The sequence below is a fragment of the Mustela putorius genome, unplaced genomic scaffold (assembly GCF_011764305.1).
Source record: "Mustela putorius furo isolate JIRA1106 unplaced genomic scaffold, ASM1176430v1.1 tig00003871_pilon_pilon_pilon, whole genome shotgun sequence".
In the NCBI taxonomy this organism is placed as follows: Eukaryota; Metazoa; Chordata; class Mammalia; order Carnivora; family Mustelidae; genus Mustela; species Mustela putorius.
This window is the reverse complement of record NW_025422023.1, coordinates 5528070-5546324: the sequence shown is the minus strand read 5'-3', so window position 1 is coordinate 5546324 and position 18255 is coordinate 5528070. Positions and strand designations below refer to the sequence as shown.

The 18255-nt window shown below is 36.0% G+C and overlaps 1 non-coding gene across 1 annotated transcript; it reads right to left on the bottom strand.

The window, feature by feature from the left end:
- Positions 1 to 3736: 3736 nt before the first annotated feature.
- On the bottom strand, positions 3737 to 3843 carry LOC123388092. The gene has a single exon (XR_006602633.1). It is a non-coding gene; the product is annotated as a U6 spliceosomal RNA (small nuclear RNA).
- Between the last annotated feature and the right edge of the window lie 14412 nt (positions 3844 to 18255).

The following is an 18255-nucleotide window of genomic DNA, read 5'->3' as shown; positions in this document are numbered from 1 at the left end:
TGCCCAAAAGGCGGGGCCCACACTCCTTGGTAGCTAGGGAGACAACGTGCATACTCCACTGATTGGATGTCTCCACCTGACCCGACTCATCCCTGCATTTGGGCTCTGTTGTCTCCACCTGACCTGACCCATCCTTGTATTTGGGCTCTGTTATCAGGAACTGGTCGACCATATTTTACTGGTTTCCCCGACTTGCTTTTAAGTAAGTTCCATGGGGGGGGGGTGGGGGGACAGGGTTAGTTTAAGTTTTACTGCATAAACAACAAAATGGCTGTTCAACCAAGGTGGAGGCGCTCTGGCTAAATAGGCCCTTACAAAAATAAACACTCTATATACATGATTATGTACTTTTAACGCTATATGATTCCTTTGTAGAAAGATTTTTTTAATGCTAGTAATATTGATCTGCATTTCTGTTTTTGATTTTTTTTCAGTCACATACTTCTAGTTTTTCATCTATCCTGAAATTTTCTTTTTAATTATATTTTCTCAAAATATGCTGTTGTTTGATTACTTTCCTATGAGTTCTTTATTCATACATATAGATTTATGTAGGAATTTATTAAGTGGTATGACCCAACACAAACACACACTCACATATTTTACTTCGGCCATATGCTAACAGCCACCATTTCCGCCACTACCACAACCAAATAGCTAGCCAAATGCCTTGATAAAACAAGGCTTTGCCTTCCTCTTCTGGAAGAAGGTGGACTGGCTAAGGACACAGGACCTGAGGAAGAACACAGTGGTGTCTGTCTCTGGTTTTCTTTTTATCTCTTATACCCAGACTTGGAGCATTAGATACCAGTCACCTAGAAACAAACTTCATCAGTTAAAAGAACTGGATTATACAGAAGGTGTTCTCTGACCACAGTGGAATCAAACCAGAAATGAGCAATGGAGAGATAATAGAAAAATCCCTAAACATTTGGAAACTAAACATACTTGTTAATAATTCATGAATCAAAGGAGTTGACCCAAAAAATACATGGAACTCAAAATAAAAATACAGCATATTAAAATTTGTGTGACAGAGCTAAAGCTGTATAGTGCTAACCAATAAGAAAACATAATTCATTACTTTAAAAATAACCCAAATAGAAATCTTCATGCCTGATGGTTTCACTGGAAAATCCTACCAGAGTTTAAAGAGGTAATAACACCAATTTTGCACAGTCTTTTCTAAAAAAATAGAAAGGAATTCATTTTATGAAGCTAGTATTACCTTGATACCAAAACCAGATGACAATATAAACAAAACTAAACAAAACAAAAAAACAACTACAGATCAATATTCTTCATGAAAATCAACACAAAAATCCTTAAAACATTTGCAGGTAGGTTTCAGCAATATATAAAAAGAATTCTACATCATGACCAAGCAAGGTTTATTCCAGAGATGCAATGATGACTCAAATGTAAAAATAAAATATAATCTACCATATGAAGGAGAAAGAAGAAAAGTTGTATGATCCATTAATACAGAAAAATAATTAGAAAAAAATGCAATGCCAATTCCTGATAAAACTGTCAGAAAAGTAACTATATAGAGAACCTTCTCAACTTGATGATGACCATCTAAAAAACAACAAGGAAACGAACTTAGCATGGCTAACCTTATACTTAACAGTACAGAACTGAATCTTCTCTTCTAAGATCAGGAAGGTAGCAAGGACGTCTACTCTTACCACACTAATTCAACATAATGTTGGATATTCTAGCTAGTGTAAGAAAGTTAAAAAGCAAAATAAAAACAATACAGAACTGAGAGGAATACAATTGTCCCTATTTTCAGAAGACATGATTGTCTGCATAGGAAATAAGGAACCTACAAAAAACTCCTAGAAAGGGGCACCTGGGTGGCTCAGTGGGTTAAAGCCTCTGCCTTCAGCTCAGGTCATGATCCCAGGGTCCTGGGATCGAGTCCCGCATCAGGCTCTCTGCTCAGCAGGGACCCTGCTTCCCTTCCTCTCTCTCTGGCTGCTTCTCCGCCTACCTGAGATCTCTGTCTGTCAAATAAATAAGATCTTAAAAACAAAACAAAAACAAAAAATCTCCTAGAAATAATGAGGGTGTTCAACAGGTCACAGCCAATAAGATAAATATCAGTCATACTTCCACATATTAGAAGTGAGCACGGGGTCCCTCAAATTATAGTATAATTTCATTGACACTCACCCCCCAAATTATATACTTAGGTGTTTATCTAACAAAAAGGACATGTAGGTGGAAAACTATATCAGGCTGATGAAAGGGGAAAAAAAGCAACTAAGTAAGTAGAGACATTTTGTTTGTTTGTTTGTGGATTGGAAATTTTAATGTAATTCCTATCAAAATTCCAGCAAGGTTGTTGTTTTCTTCTTCCTTTTTTTTTTTTTGTAGATATTGACAATATCATTCTAAAATTCATAGTATGCAAAGAACTAGAATAAAGCAAGTTTTTTCATGTTGACATTTTATTTAAATTTCATATATAAATTTACATACTTATAGGAAATAAAGATGCTTTTCACAAGAAATTCTAAATGTTGCTATGAAAGCAGTCTTTGCTCATCTTTTCAATTTCAGTGGCACATTTTAAAAAATGTTGTTTTTGAAAGAGAACTCAGTTCAAGTCAAATAATATCTAGATTTCATTAAATCAAGTCATACTTAGATTTCATTTTAGGAATTATCAAAAGATCACTGACAAATGGGTTTTTTTTACCTATAATACTCTAAAATTTCAACCCAAATTTAGCAACATATTGTAGGTCTATTGTCTTTATATACTCCTACGTTTGATTCATTCCTTTTTCTTTTTTCTTTTTTTTTTTAAAGATTTTATTTATTTATTTGACAGACAAAGATCACAAATAGGCAGAGAGGAAGACAGAGAAAGAGAGGGGGAAGCAGGCTCTCCACTGAGCAGAGAGACCGATGCGGGGCTTGATCCCAGGACCCCGGGATCATGACCTGAGCCAATGGCAGAGGCTTTAACCCACTGAGCCACCCAGGTGCCCCCATTCCTTTTTCTTAAAGTTGTTGTTAAATTCCAGTTAGTTAACATACCGTGTAATATTAGTTTCAAGTGTACAATATACTGATGCAACACTTCCTACAGCACCCAGTGCTCATCACAGCAAGCGCCCTCCTTCATGCCCAACACCTATTTAACCCGTCCCACTGCCCACCTCCCCTCTGGTGACCATCAGTTTGTTGTCCATAGTTAAGAATATGTTTCTTGGTTTGCCTCTCTATTCTTTTTTTTTCCCTTTCGCTCATCCCTTTTGTTTCTTAAAATCCACATATGAATGAAATTGTATGGTATGTGTCATTCTCTGACTTATTTCCTTAGCGTTATCCTCTCTAGCTCCATCTACATCATTGCAAAATGGCAAGATGTCATTCTTTTTTTTTTTAAGGTTGAGTAATATGCCACCATATGTATCACTTCTTTTTTTAAAATTCAATTAGGCAACATATAAGACATCATTAGTTTCAGGTGTAGTGTTCAATGATGCATCAGTTGTGTATAATACCAGGTGCTCATCACATCACATCACGTGCCCTCCTTAATACACAACACCCTGTTACTCCATCCCCTCACTAATCTCCCCTTCAGTTTGTTTCCCAGGGTTAAGAGTCTCTCTCGCGGTTTATCTCACTCTCTGATTTCTTCCCATTCAGTTTTTCCTCCCTTCCCTTATGATCCTTTGCACATTTCTTATATTCCACATGTGAGTAAAACTACACAAATATGAAACACTTCATGGATTTGCACATCATCCTTGTGTAGGGGCCATGTTTATCTTCTCTACATCATTCTAATTTTAGTATGTGTGCTGCTGAAGTGAGCACTATACCACAGCTTCTTTATTCTTTCATCTGTCAATGGAAATCTGGGTTCCTTCCTTAGTTTGGCTCTTGTGGACATTGGTGCTATAAACATTGAAGGACAGATGCCCCTTCGGATCAGTATATTTGTATCTTTGAGGTAAATACTTATTAGGGCTATTGCTGGGTCATAAGGTAGTTCTGTTTTAACTTTTTGAGGACTCCTCATACTGCTTTCCACAGTTGTTGCACCAGACTGCATTCCCACCATGGTGTGAGAGTGTTCCTTTTTTTTCCACATCCTTGCCAACAATTGTTTCTTACGTTTTCTTGTTTTAGCCACTCTGACAGATTTGCAGTGATATTTCATTGTAGTTTTGATTTGTTTTTCTCTGATGATGAGTGATGTTGAGCATCTTTTTATGTGTCTCCTCGCCATGGGTATGTCTTCTTAGGAAAAATGTCTATTCATGTATTCTGCCCATTTGTTAATTGGATTATTTTGGGGGGAGTGTTGAGTTCTATAACTTCTTCTTATATTTTGGAAACTAACTGTTTATCAGATATGTCATTTGTAAATATCTCCTCCCATTCTGAAGGCTGCCTTCTAGTTTTGTTGATTGTTTCCTTTGCTGTGTAGAAGGTTTTTATTTTGATGGAGACTCAATAGTTTATTTTTGCTTTTATTTCTCTTGCCTCTGGAGACATACCTAGAAGGAAGTTTATGGCTGATGTCAAATAGATTGCTGCCTGTGTTCTCCTCTAGGACTTTGAAAGTTTCAGGCCTCATATTTAAGTCTTTAATCCATTTTGAATTTATTTTTGTGTATGGTGTAAGAAAGTGATCTGGTTTAATTCTTTTGCATGTTCCTGTCCAGTATTCCCAACACATTTGTTGAAGAGACTGTCCTTTTTCCATTGGATATTCTTTCCTGCTTTGTTTGAAGATTAATTGACCATATAGTTCTGGCTTCCTTTCTGGGTTTTCGATTTAGTTCTATTGATCCATGGTTCTATTTTTGTGCCAGTGCCATATTTTCTTGATCACCAGAGCTTTATAATATAATTCAAAATCCAAAATTATGATGCCTCCAGCTTTGCTTTTTCCTTTTCAAGGTTTCTTTGGCTCTTTAGAGTCTTTTGTAGTTCCATACAAATTTTAGGATCATTTGTTCTAGTTCTTTGAAAAATGCTAGTGGCATTTTGATAGAGATTTCATCGAGTATGTAGATTACTTTGGGTAGTGTAGATATTTTGACAATATTTTTTCCAATCCATGAGCATAGAATGCTTTTCCATTTCTTTTTGTTCTTTTCAGTTCTGTTAATTAGAGCTTCATAGTTTTCAGAGTACAGATCTTTCATTTCTTTGGTTAGGTTTATTTCTACATGTATTACTGTTTTTAGAGTAATTGTTAATGGGATTGATTCCTTAATTTCTCTTTCTGTTGCTTCATTATTGATATATAGAAATGCAACAGATTTCTGTACATTGATTTTGTATCCTGAGACTTCATTGAGTTTCTTTATCAGTTCTATCCATTTTTTGGTGGAATCATTTGGGTTTTCTGCATAGACAATCATGTCATCTCCAAAGGGTGAAAGTCTGTCTTTTTCCTTGCCAATCTAGATGCCTTTTATTTCTTTGTGTTTTCTGATGGCTGTAGCTAGTACTTCTGGTACTATGTTAAGTAATGCTGAGAGTGAACATCCCTGTCTTGTTCCTGACCATGAGGAAAAACTCTCAGTTTTCCCCCATTAAGGATGATATTAGCTGTGGGTTTTTCATAGATGGCCTTTATTATGTTCAGGTATGTTCCCTCTAAACCAACTTTATCATGAGTGGATATTTTACTTTGTCAAATGCTTATTCAACATCTATTGAAATGATCAAATGGTTCTTATTCTTTCTATTATTAAAGTGGTGCATCATAGTGATTGATTTGTGAATACTGAATCACCCTTGCAACATGGGAGTAAATCTCATTTGATCTTGGTGAATGATTCTTTTCATGTATTGTTGGATTCTCTTTGCTAGTATTTTATTGAGAATTTTTGCATACATGTTCATCAGGGATATTGGCCTGTAGTTCAATTTTAGTGAAGTCTTTATCTGGTTTTGGTGTCAGGATAATGCTGGCCACATAGAATGAATTTGGAAGTTTTTCTTCCTTTTCTATTTTTCTAGAATAGTTTGGAAACAATGCGTATTAACTCCTCTTTGTGTGCTAGAATTTGCTTGTGAAACCATCTGATCCTGGACTTTTTGGTTTTTTGGGAGTTTTTTGATTAGTGATTCTGTTTCTTTGCTAGTTATTGGTCAGTTCGAATTTTCTATTTCTTCTTCTTCCAGTTTTGGTAGTATCTATGTTTCTATAAATGTGTCCATTTCTTCTAGGTTGTCCAATTTGTTGTCATGTAGTTATTTTCATAATATTCTCTTACAATTGTTTGTATTTCTGTGGTGTTGGTTATTGTTTCTCTGCTCTCATTTATGATTTTATTTATTTGGGGCCTTTGTCTTTTCTTTTTGATAAATCTGGCTAGAGGTTTATCAATTTTATTTTTTCAAAGAACCAATAATGGTTTTTTTTTTTTCAAAAAACCAATAATGGTTTTATTGATCTGTTCTATTGTTGTTGTTTAATTTCTAAATGATTTATTTCTGATCTAATCTTTGTTATTTCCTTCCTTCTTATGGCTTCAGGCTTTGTGTATTATTTTTCTAGCTCCTTTAGGTGTAGGACTAGGTTGTATATATAAGATTTTTCTTGCTTCTTAAGGTAGGCTGTATACTTCTCTCTTAGGACCACTCTTGCTATATCCCAAAGGTTTTGGATCATTGTGTTTTCATTTCCACTTTTTCTCATATATTTTCTTTGATTTTCTGGCTGATCCATTCATTATTTAGTAGACTGTTTTTTAATCTCCATGTATTTGTCGTCCTTCCAAATTTCTGTCTTGTGGTTGACTTCTGGTTTCATAGTGCTGTGGTCAGAAAAGGTACATAGTATGGCTTTGAGTGTTTTATACTTGTTGAGGCCTTATTTGTGACCTAGTATGTGCTCTATTCTGGAGAGTTGTAAAGAATGTGTATTCTGATGTTTTAGGATGAAATTTTCTGTATATACCTGTTAAATCCATCTGGTCCAGTGTGTTATTCAAAGCTTTGTTTCCTTACTGATTTTCCGTTTCAATGATTTGTCCATTGCTGTAAGCTTTTCAAGTCCCCTGCTATTACTATGTTTTTATAATTTATTTATTTATTTGTCATTTATTTATTATCATTTATTATTTTATCATTTATTATTTTATTGTTATTATTATTTTATCATTTATTTTCTTTATTTTTGTTATTACCCATTTTATGTATTTGGGTGCTCCCATGTTGGCTGTGCAAATATTTGCAATTGTTATATCTTGTTGGGTTGTACCCTTTATGATTATACAGTGTTCTTTGTTTCTTTTTTAGTATTTGTTTTAAAGTCTTGTTTTTCTTATAGAAGTATTGCTGCTCTAGCTTTCTTTTGACATCTATTTGCATGAAAAATGTTTCCCTGTCCCCTCACTTTTAATATTCAGGAGGCTTTAAGTCTAAAATGAGTCTCTTATAGGCAACCTTTAGATGGGTCTTGTTTGTTTATCTATTCTGACATCCTATTGCTTTGATTGATATATTTAGTCCATTTACATTCAATGTAATTATTGATGGATATGTATTTAGTGCCATTTTATTATTTGTTTGGTCATTGTTTCTGAAGCTTTTCTCTAATCCTTTCTTTTCTTTGTCACTTTTTATCTCTCTTTTGTGCTCAGAGTCCCCTTTAATATTTCTTGCAGGGCTGGTTTAGTGGTCATAAACTTCTTTATGTTTTGTTTGTCTGAGAAATTCTTTATCTCTCTTATTCTGAATGATAGCTTTGCTAGATAGAATATTCTTGCCTGCAAATTTTTCCCATTTAGTACTTTGAATATATCATGCTACTCCCTCCTGGTTTGACGAATTTCTTCCTTTCTTTCTTTCTTTCTAAAGATTTTATGTATCCATTTGGGAGAGAGAGAAAGAATGAGAGAGAGAGAGGCATGAGAGGAAGGGAGAGTCAGAGGGAGAAGCAGACTCCCTGCCAAGCAGGTAGCCTGATGTGGGATTTAATCCCAGGACTCCAGGATCACAATCTGAGCTGAAGGCAGTCACCTAACCAACTGAGCCACCCAGGTGCCCAGGGCTGGACAATTTTCTGTTGAGAAATCTCCAGCTACCGTTTTGAGTTTTCCCTTGTAAGTTAAAGATTCCTTTCTCTTCTTGCTTTTAAGATTTTTTTCTTTATCATTATATTTTGCACATTTAATTACGATATGTCTTACTGTTGGCCTGCTTCTGTTGATTTTGATAGGAATTCTCTGTGCCTCCTAAATCTGGTTGTTTGTTTCCTTCTTGAGATTAAGGAAATTTTCTGCTATTATTTCTTAAAATAAATTTTTTGTACTCTTTTCTCTCTTCTGCTGGGACTCCTATAATCTGAATGTTTCTTTGTTTGATAGAGTTAGTGAGCTCCCTAAATTTATTCTCAGTTGCACAATTCTTCTTCTTTTGTTCAGCTTCATTATTTTCCATTATTTTGTCTTCTAGATCACTAATTTGTTCCTCTGCTTCTCCAGCCTGCTGTTCATTGCATCAAACCTGCTTCCAAACTCATTTATTACATTCTTCATCTCTGACTCATTCTTTTTTTAACTCTTTTACCTCTGTGGTAAGGGTCTCACTAGTGTCTCACTCTTTTCTCAAACCTAGTGAATATTCTTATGATCATTACTTTAAATTCTCCATTGGGGTGCCTGGTTGGCTCAGCCAGTAAGCATCTGACTCTTAATTTCAACTCAGGTCATGATCTCAGGGTCCTGAGATGGCCCCATGTCCACGTTCATGCTCACCGTGGAGTCTGCTTGAATTTTTCTCCCTCTGCTCCTCCCCCTGCTTGTAGTGTGTTGCTCTGTCTCTGAAATAAATAAATCTTTAAAAATAAATAAAGTTCTCCATCAGGCATGTTACTTATATCTGTTTTGCTTAGATCCCTGGCCGTGGCCTTGTCTTGTTCTTTCATTTGGGACAAATGCCTCCTCTTGGCTTTTTGTTTAAATCTCTGCCTTCTGCTGTGTTTTAGAAAAGCTAGTTATGTCTCATTCTCTTGAAATAATGGCCTAGTGAAAAAGAGGCAATATAATGTCTAGGGTCTTGGTGTTTGCTGTGCAAGCTCTGCTGTTATGTTTTGGTTATCTGTCCTCAGGCCAGTCATCTTCAGAGGCTCTCCTTGCCTGCTGTGGGCAGTGCTTGGCTCCTGGCCTGAATGTGTTGGGTTTTAACTAGGTGTACTCTGGTCTCCTTGTGAAGTGAGTCCTGATACCAACTCCACCAGAACTGAGCCGTGCAGAGCAGGTGTGGCCAAGAGATGTGGTGTGGGGAGGGTATGTGCTGGTGTTTTGGGGGAGGGTCCTGCTGTCCTGGGAGTGAGGCAAGCTTGACTGACAAGGCAGACTGCCAGAACACAGTGGGGAGTAGGCTTTGTGTAAGCAAGTTAGGCAGCCAGTGTCCAAGACTAGCTACTTTCCTCAGGTGGCTCCATGTCTGTGTTGTAGCCTGGAGAAAGGAAATGGAGCTTGGCAGTTCCTTTCTTCCTGGGGACGCTTCCCCTTGAACACTGCCTCTTAGGGACTGCCTTGAGAAGAGCAAACATATGCTCCAGGCATTCTTTAGATTGCTATTTCCACACTATCTGCTCCCAGGTTGTTTGCCTGCCTTCTCTCCAGGAGCAGGTCATTTCCATCATGGCTCCATCCCAAAATGGAGCTTTAAAACTCTAAAAAATGACCTTTAAAACTCTAGGCTTTAAGCCCTTCTGTTTGCAAGAACTCATGAAATTCAGCCCCTGTCATTTTCCAAGCCAATGTCTTTGGAGACAGGCTTTCCTTGTGTGTTCCCCTGAGTGTTCCTCTCTCTCTCACCCTACTCTGAAATCACAAATCCTTCCCCTCCTTTAACAAAGGACTATCCATCTATCCTTTAGATCACATCTCCATACTTTGTACCTTCTTCAGTGTGTTCCCCTGTCTCTCTTTAGTTGTGGAGTTTGTTCTGTGGGTCTTCAGTTTGATTTCTGGTGTATTTAGGATGATTTGATAGTTATTTAGTTGTGTTCATGGGACAAGACAAGCCTAGGGTCCTCCTGTGTCACTGTCATCTTCTGATTCTAGAATAAAGAAATTTTGAAAAAGAAATATAAGGAAGGAAGAATCACTCTACCCAATTTTAAGACTTTTACAGAGCTATAGCAACCAAGACTGCATTATATTGGCAGAAGAATGGACATATACATCAAAGGAAAAGAACAGAAAAGATGGGAATAGGCCCATGCAAATATGACCAAATGAATTTTGACAATGATGAAAAACCCATTCAGTGGAGAAAAAGATGGGATTTTAAAACATGGTGCTGGAACAACTGGACATTCATAGATTAAATAAATAAATAAATAAATAAATCTTGACCAACATCTCATACCTTATGCAAAAAATTAACTCAAAAATGTATCATGGACTTAACTTTAAAATATAAAACTATAAAACATGAGAAAATTGAAGAAAATTTTTAGGATCTAAGGCTAGACAAAAAAAAAATCTTAGACTAGGCTTCAAAAGCACAATCCTTAATAGGAAAAAATGATAAATTGGGCTTCAAAGCTAAAGACTCTTGCTCTTCAGAAGATTTTGCTAACATAATGAAAGGACTTGCTACAGACTGGGAAGACTGTGAGAAAACATTTGCAAATTATATATTTAACAAAGGACTATTATTTAGAATATATCAGGAACTTTCAAATTTCAACAGTAACAAACAAACAAAAACAAACAATTCCATTAGAAGATGGGCAAAAGACATGATGAGATATTTTGTCAATGAGGATACACAAGTGGCAAATAAGTACATGAAAAGATGTTTGATGTCATTTGCCATTAGGGAAGGGAAATGGGAGTTAAAAAAGCACAATGAGTTTACACTAAAACCTAACAAAATTGCTAAAATTAAAAATAAATATCAATGACACCAAATTCTGGCAAGGATATGGAGAAACTGGATGACTTATACACTGCTGGTGGGAATGTAAAATGGGAATAATCCAGATGTCTTTCAATAGATGAATGGTTAAAAATACCGTGGTATAGAATTCTACTCAGCAATAAAAACGAACAAACTACTAGAATTAACATGGATATATATCCAGAAAAGTATGCTGATAAAAGCAAAGCCTATTCCACAGGTTACATATAAACCCAAAGGCATACTTTCATTTATATAACATTCTTAAAATACTGGTTGTCAGGGGATAAGGAGGTAGTGGAGGTGGGAGGGTAGTGGGCGTGAACATAGAAGAATAACAAGAAAAATCCTGGTGACCACACTGTTTTGTACCTTGATTGTATCGATCTTGAGATCTTGGTTGGGGTGTTGGACCTTAGTTTTGAAAGTGGTACCAATGAAGGACACTGGATAAAGTATACATAAGATACCTCTGTATTATTTCTTGTAATTGTATGTGAATGTACCTCAAAGTTAAACTATCTCAAAATAAAAAGTATAATTAAAAAAACGGTCTTAACTGGAAATTCTATCAGAAGAATTTCCTGGATAAGGCTTATCTTTTAAAGCTATATAGTGATGAATTTCTCTTACGATTTTCAAATGCAAATGAATAATTCAAATTAACAAATGTATTTTGAACACTTATTACAAAACAGTGCCAATTAAAATGTTTTGGGTGTGATAATGGTTGCAAGGTGGTATGCTAGGAGTTAACAATATATGGAGGGAGACAGAGGCATGCACAAATAACTCTGTTCTTTTTTTTTTTTTTGAGATTTTATTTATTTATTTGACAGAGAGAGATCACAAGTAGACAGACAGGCAGGCAGAGAGAGAAAGGGAAGCAGGCTCGCTGCTGAGCAGAGAGCCCAATGAGGGACTCGATCCCAGGACTCTGAGATCATGACCTGAGCCAAAGGCAGCAGCTTAACCCACTGAGCCACCCAAGCACCCCCAAATAACTCTGTTCTAAGGAAAGTAATAGCAAAGCAGATGTGATGGTTGAAATCTGAAGGAAATATAATAAAACAACATGAGAAGTGTAGATTATCTACACCTGTGGGTAGAAATGTCGTGAGAATTGGTGGGGAGGAGAGTAGACTATAGGATCTGAGCAGGGCTTAAGAAGATCAGAAGTATTTCCTTAATTGATTATACAGATATTTGCATTTTATTACGCTGATTGGCCAATAGATGCCTCTGAGAAGATCTGGATTGTACTGCAGTTCTCCTATGATGTTTCATATTTGCTAATTTCCAGTCATAGCACCAAATAACATGTGCCATGATGGCAGTGTTATAATTCCCCTTATGATTTTTGCAGAAGGGATGCTGGCCATCTTTTTTCTGTACACAACTTTCAAGGTAGACTTAGTATCCAAAAACCACTTAGTGGTTGCCATGCCATCAGGTGTCAATGTGGTCAGTTCTGACAATGAGACAAAGTGAAAGTGACAACCAGTCCTTTTTTCACTTAGGATGATGGTGCAAACAAAAGGCAAGAAAGCAGGCACCACTACTAGCCCGCTGGTATTCCGTTTTTCTCCTAGAACAGCGTAGGGGGAGTGTCAGGGGGATGCAACAAAAATGGGAGATATCATCTCATTGATGAAGAGCCCCTGACAAAAACTCCTATCTTTTATGGACCTGTGGGTGGGGGAAGGGAGAGAAGCTAGAAATGGGAAACTGCTGAGTCAAAGTGGGTTAAAGTGACTCAGCTGAGACTCCCAATATGGAGGCCTTCAAATGAGGGGCCTGGGTGAGAAATGCAGAGACACGTGTGAGAGTGTGAGGGCAACTGAGCCATGGAGATGGTGGGGCTGAATCATTCCCCCTTCCCTCCCTTATGCAGACTATTGGGCAAAACCTTATATTGAGTTTCTGGCTGTTGATCCTGAGAGTTTAAGGTAACACAGGATTTAAGCCTGGAGCTAGACTCCTCAGTGTCCAAATAGCATTCTGACTTTGGAAAGATCTTTTTGGGTCCTACAGTCACATCTGCATTTTTTAGTGAACTGTTCAGGAAGTAGAAATTTTTTCCTACTGATTGTTTTCTTTTTATTTTGCTATAATGACAAGAAATGTGCTAGGTTTGGGCATGATTAAGAATTTAACAATATTTTGTTTAAGCAAGCATGAATAGCTCAGTAATTCTGTTTTTCCAGAAATGTATTAAGTGATTTAGAATTTAATTTAGATAAATAAGTAATCATTGAATCATATCAAAAATCCCAATATACTGAACCATCCTGGTGGAGAAACAATGACCATTAGAAAGTGCTGCGTCCAGGAACACTCAGGGTCCCTCCTGTCCCTTCTTTGACATGTTTCATTCCTGTTGTAACTTTGACACTTTAAAAACTGACACTTTTAACGTGGACAATATGACAATTGCAGGTGATGCACATTATTTCAGTGTTTTTGTTTTCAAGAAAGTAAATAAATTTATAGTAGGAAGCTTATATTAAACTGGTCATAAAAATATTACTTCTGTACCACCCACAGCCTAATTAGTGGGAATAAAGAACTTAATTCTAGAAATAAGAATTAGATAACACTCAACTGTGAGAATATTAACTTTTTCAAATCTTTGATACTGAAAATGAAATGCAAGCTTATCTTTGTTACCCACTCTTCGAAGTTTTGGCCTAGGTCTCTTGATCCTTATTTTCCCTTCCAAGACAATACATGATCAATCTAATCCCTCTCCTCTAAGTAGCTTTCATGTAGTCGAAGACAGTTTTAATTGCCTATGGAAGGCCTTCTTAATTTCTTAATACATAAGCTCTTATGGGAATAGTATTGAACTTACTAAGCATGATAGCTTATTATCTCTTACTATGTCGTATATATTATTATTTTATTATTATATTATATATTATATTTTATATCTTATATATATCTTATATATTATATCTCTTACATATAGGAGATGCTGAACAATTTAAAGGATGAATTTTAGATAATTATATTTCCAATATATGATCTGCTGTATTTTTACTATTTCAAATCCTATATTTTAAAAACTCTGTGCAAGTAAAATTTTTTCCAGTATATTCATGTTCCTCTTAAAGTGTAGTATTTTATATATATGTCACATAATATTTTACATATGTATTATAACTATATAACAGTGCTTTAAAATATCTATCTACTATCATCTCTCTCTATTTGTATTAAGTGCTTTTCTTAAAAAAAAAAAAGGGTTACAGAGCTTGAAAATTGAAAGAATGTCCCTTTGGCACATTTATGCTGACAAATATTCTACTTTTTAAACTATTGGTCTCGAGGCCCCTGGGTAGCTCAATGGGTTAAGCCTCTGCCTTCGGTTCAGGTCATGATCTTAGGGTCCTGGAATCCAGGACCCCAAGACCCCAGCCACATCCGGCTCTTTGCTCAGCAGGGAGCCTGCTTTCCCCTCTCTCTCTGCCTCCCTCTCTGCCTCCTTGTGATCTCTCTCTCTGTCAAATAAATAAATAAATAAATAATCTTAAAAAACAAAAAACAAACTCTTGGTCTCCTTGTCCAGTCCTGAGGCATCTGGAGATATCAGCCTTTCAACTGGCTTCAGATCATGAAGGATTCTCCTCTGTATAGATCGAAGAAAATTGGAAAATAAACCCATGGATGAGAACACATGAAGGAACACGGTGAAAGTCAATTCAATCACTTTTATTTGCATAGTGCCACTTTCCAAGTACATTACAAAGACCAACAGGAAAATAAAGACAATGAAAGAAATAGGCAACATCTCTTCAATTTTGTTTTCTGTATTTAGTTTTATTTTTGTTTTTTGGAGCTTTAAAGTACATAGCTAGATAACAGTATGAGGATCATAGGAAAAGATAAAATGAATTGCTCTCATCTCAAAGAATTCTCTTAAGACAATAGACTGTGATGAGTAAAAGCAGTTTTCTCAGTTTTAAGTACAATAAATCCAGTAAAATTAATATTCAAAATTTCTAATATTTCCCTAAAAATAGTTACAATGATCTCAGATTTATAGTCAGAGTGATCACACCATTTCTTCTTGAAACCAGAACATTTTAAGAGTGAACAGGGGAGCTATAGGTAATTATGCCTGGGCCATGGACATACACAGATTGCTGCAGCCAAACAAATACCTGTAGTCATGACCTGACAGTGTTCTGTTAATTAAGATGATTACTGAATTCAATCAAGTTTCAAGTTTTTATTTAATCATTTGCTTTATTTGATTTCCTTCTCTTTTGTTCTGGTCTTTTATACTGCATAGAATGTTTTTCCCTCTGATCTTCACATGCTTGACTCCTTCTTATCATTAAAATGTTAGATGTAATATCTCAATTTTAGAGAGTTCTTTCCTAGAGCACCCTATCTAATGATACCCACACCAATATACCACTTTTTTGTTTTCTACTCTTCATAGTTAAGATCGAAATCTGAATTTATCCCATTATTTATTTACTTGCTAATTGTCCTTCCCTCCCAACCAAATGTAAGCTCCCTGACAAAGTGACTTTCTGTGTTGTACACTGCAAATCTTTAGAACATGGAAGAATGTCTGGCTCAATAAAAATGGTTGAGTTTATGAACAAATAGCTAACAAACCATCATTACTATCTTATATTGGTGTTTAGATTTGGAACTATAAAGAATGAGAACTATTTTGAATTTAACATGTAGATTATTTGACATTTTTATGTTTTTATAATTTCATGGTTTTAGACAATGTAAAGATTTGGTTCTATGTTAACTAAAGAAGTTTGAGTCATTTGACTAAAAGACAAAAATTGTGGCTTAGTAGAATATCCTAATACTTTCCATTTTTAATCCATTCAGATTATAATTTACTTTAGATTTTCTGTTCACTTTATGACAGCTGAAAATAATACAGAATGTGTGAGGGATTCCAAAGACTAATACCTCACACATGCAGGTTTTACAATGAACAGCAATCATTCTGCCTTGTTAGAGAGGTATAGAAATAGCAAGTAACCTCTGTACCAAGGGGGAGATTTAACTGGTTTGTAGACCCCAGGATGTTTCTAAGTCAGTTTTATCAATATGCAATTACAACTCTGAAATTCATCTATCATCTACTATAGTGGGAGACAGCCTGAAATTTTAACTGGCAGATCCTTCTTTTTTCTTGTTGAACACAGCCCATAAATAACTCTACAGAATTGTCCCTGTTATTTCAATATTAGTCACATCAAAATTCTTTGACAAGCACATTTTATGCCATGGAAAGAAATGGGGGAAAAAAACCTCTCTGAGATGGATTGAGTTTTCTGAAGACTTTGCATCTTTTTCAAATTAAAAAACCTATCAGAAAGAATAAACTCTTAAGATACTACTTATAACTAGACCAAGAAAATGGCTATTCTGCAAATGAAACTTTTTGTTTTACAGACTGCAGATTTCTTAAAACAGCTATAAAACAAAAATTAGAAATAAGCTTCATTTTTTTTTAGATGACATAATCATCTAGTTTGGTCTAAATGCAGTAACAGAGCTAGAACTCTACATAAACAAGGTGGGAAAATTTAATATTTGAAGGACATTTTGAAAGGGCAACCTGTCTAAAATTCTCTTATGCCCTATTGTCCTTACGTCCCCAATTTTTCTTTGTCCCCAAAATATTACCTTTAGTTAGAATTTTGTCCACACTGTGTCTTTGAAAAAAGATTGTTCTGTCTACACTTTGTTCTCAAGCCCTTCCTTTCCATGTTTACTCTCTTTCTTATATTATTAGTAAATATATTTAAGTTGCAAGTGTTCAGTGAATCCCTGGTGATATCTTTATAAACAGTATTTTAAAGGTTATTTCTAGATCTTAGTTAAATGTTATTAAGCCTCTAGGGAAAGTGGCAAGGATACTCAGTGACACAGAGTTAGAATCATAAATATGAGGGAATTTCTAGTTACAAATAATTAACAACAAAAAAATGCTTCTGATTCCTGACAAGATAACCTAGCATGGCTGCTGCCTTACCCCTTAAACTGAAAACCAGAAATGGAAAAAAGAATGACACTAAGGATTCAATAACCTAAGACACATGGTAAGGAAGTTCTGGGTAAAGATGACTTTGGGGGGGCGCCTGGGTGGCTCAGTGGGTTAAAGCCTCTGCTTTCGGCTCAGGTCATGATCTCAGGGTCCTGGGATCCAGCCCCGCATCGGGCTCTCTGCTCAGCAGGGAGCCTGCTTCCTCCTCTCTCTCTCTCTGCCTGCCTCTCTGCCTACTTGTGATCTCTGTCAAATAAATAAATAAAATCTTTGAAAAAAAAAAAAAGATGACTTTTGGGGTCACATCTGTAATGTGGACACTGAGAGTTCAGGTCAGAGCAAAAATAGGTGCCTCAGACTGGGTGAGAGCTTTATAGTTGTGCATTTCTTTCTTCCTTATTTAATCATGGGCTGGGGAGGGAGAGATAATTGTCTGCACCTGTGTTATTGTGGGACTGAAAAACGTGGTACCACAGCAGAACAAGCCAGAGGTGACAGGGTAACCTCAGTATGATGTGGGAGTACAGCTGAGGTGAAGAGCACACAGTATCTTTATCAAATAAGTGGGGGAGTTCTGAAATATTTTCTTCTCCCACTCTTCATTTAAGTGATTTTAGGTGAGAGAAGTAGATTAAGGCAAAGAATAATGCCAGAGACCAAAAATATATACTGGAAAATATCAATACAAAGAAAAGCTGTGATACTGATTTTAAACTTAACTAAAATAAAATCTAGAAGAACATCATGTTGATCAAGGGGTGAGAATTTTTGCTTGAGATGGGTAACCTTGGGATGGTGGCATGTGGGAAGAAAGAGGTCAGAGATGGTTGAGCAGATTGTAATGGTAGAAACTCGCTTCCCTGAGATGGGTCCCGAGTAGTGTAGCCACACCCTAAATCACCACAGGGGCAAAAATCTCCGTGTCATGATTGATTCCTCCCTTACATGACTAATAATCAGCCAGTAGCTGATATATCCAGGGGAATATAAGTCCATGAGAAAGTAGTACGTTATACATGAAGAATGTATTAATTGAAACGAAGAAATAATTAGAACAAAATGAAGAAATACAACTCAATAACAAAGAAACAATCCTATTAAAAATGGGCATAGGGACTGGACAGACTTTTTTTTTTTTTCCCCTAAGAGGACACACAAATGGCTAACAGGTCCATGAAAAGGTGTTCAACATCACTAAGCATCAGGGAATGCAAATGAAGACTATAATGATATAGTACCTCACACCTGTTAGAATAGCTATCATCAAGAAGACAAGAGATAATAAGTTTTGATGAGGTTGTGGAGAAAAAGGA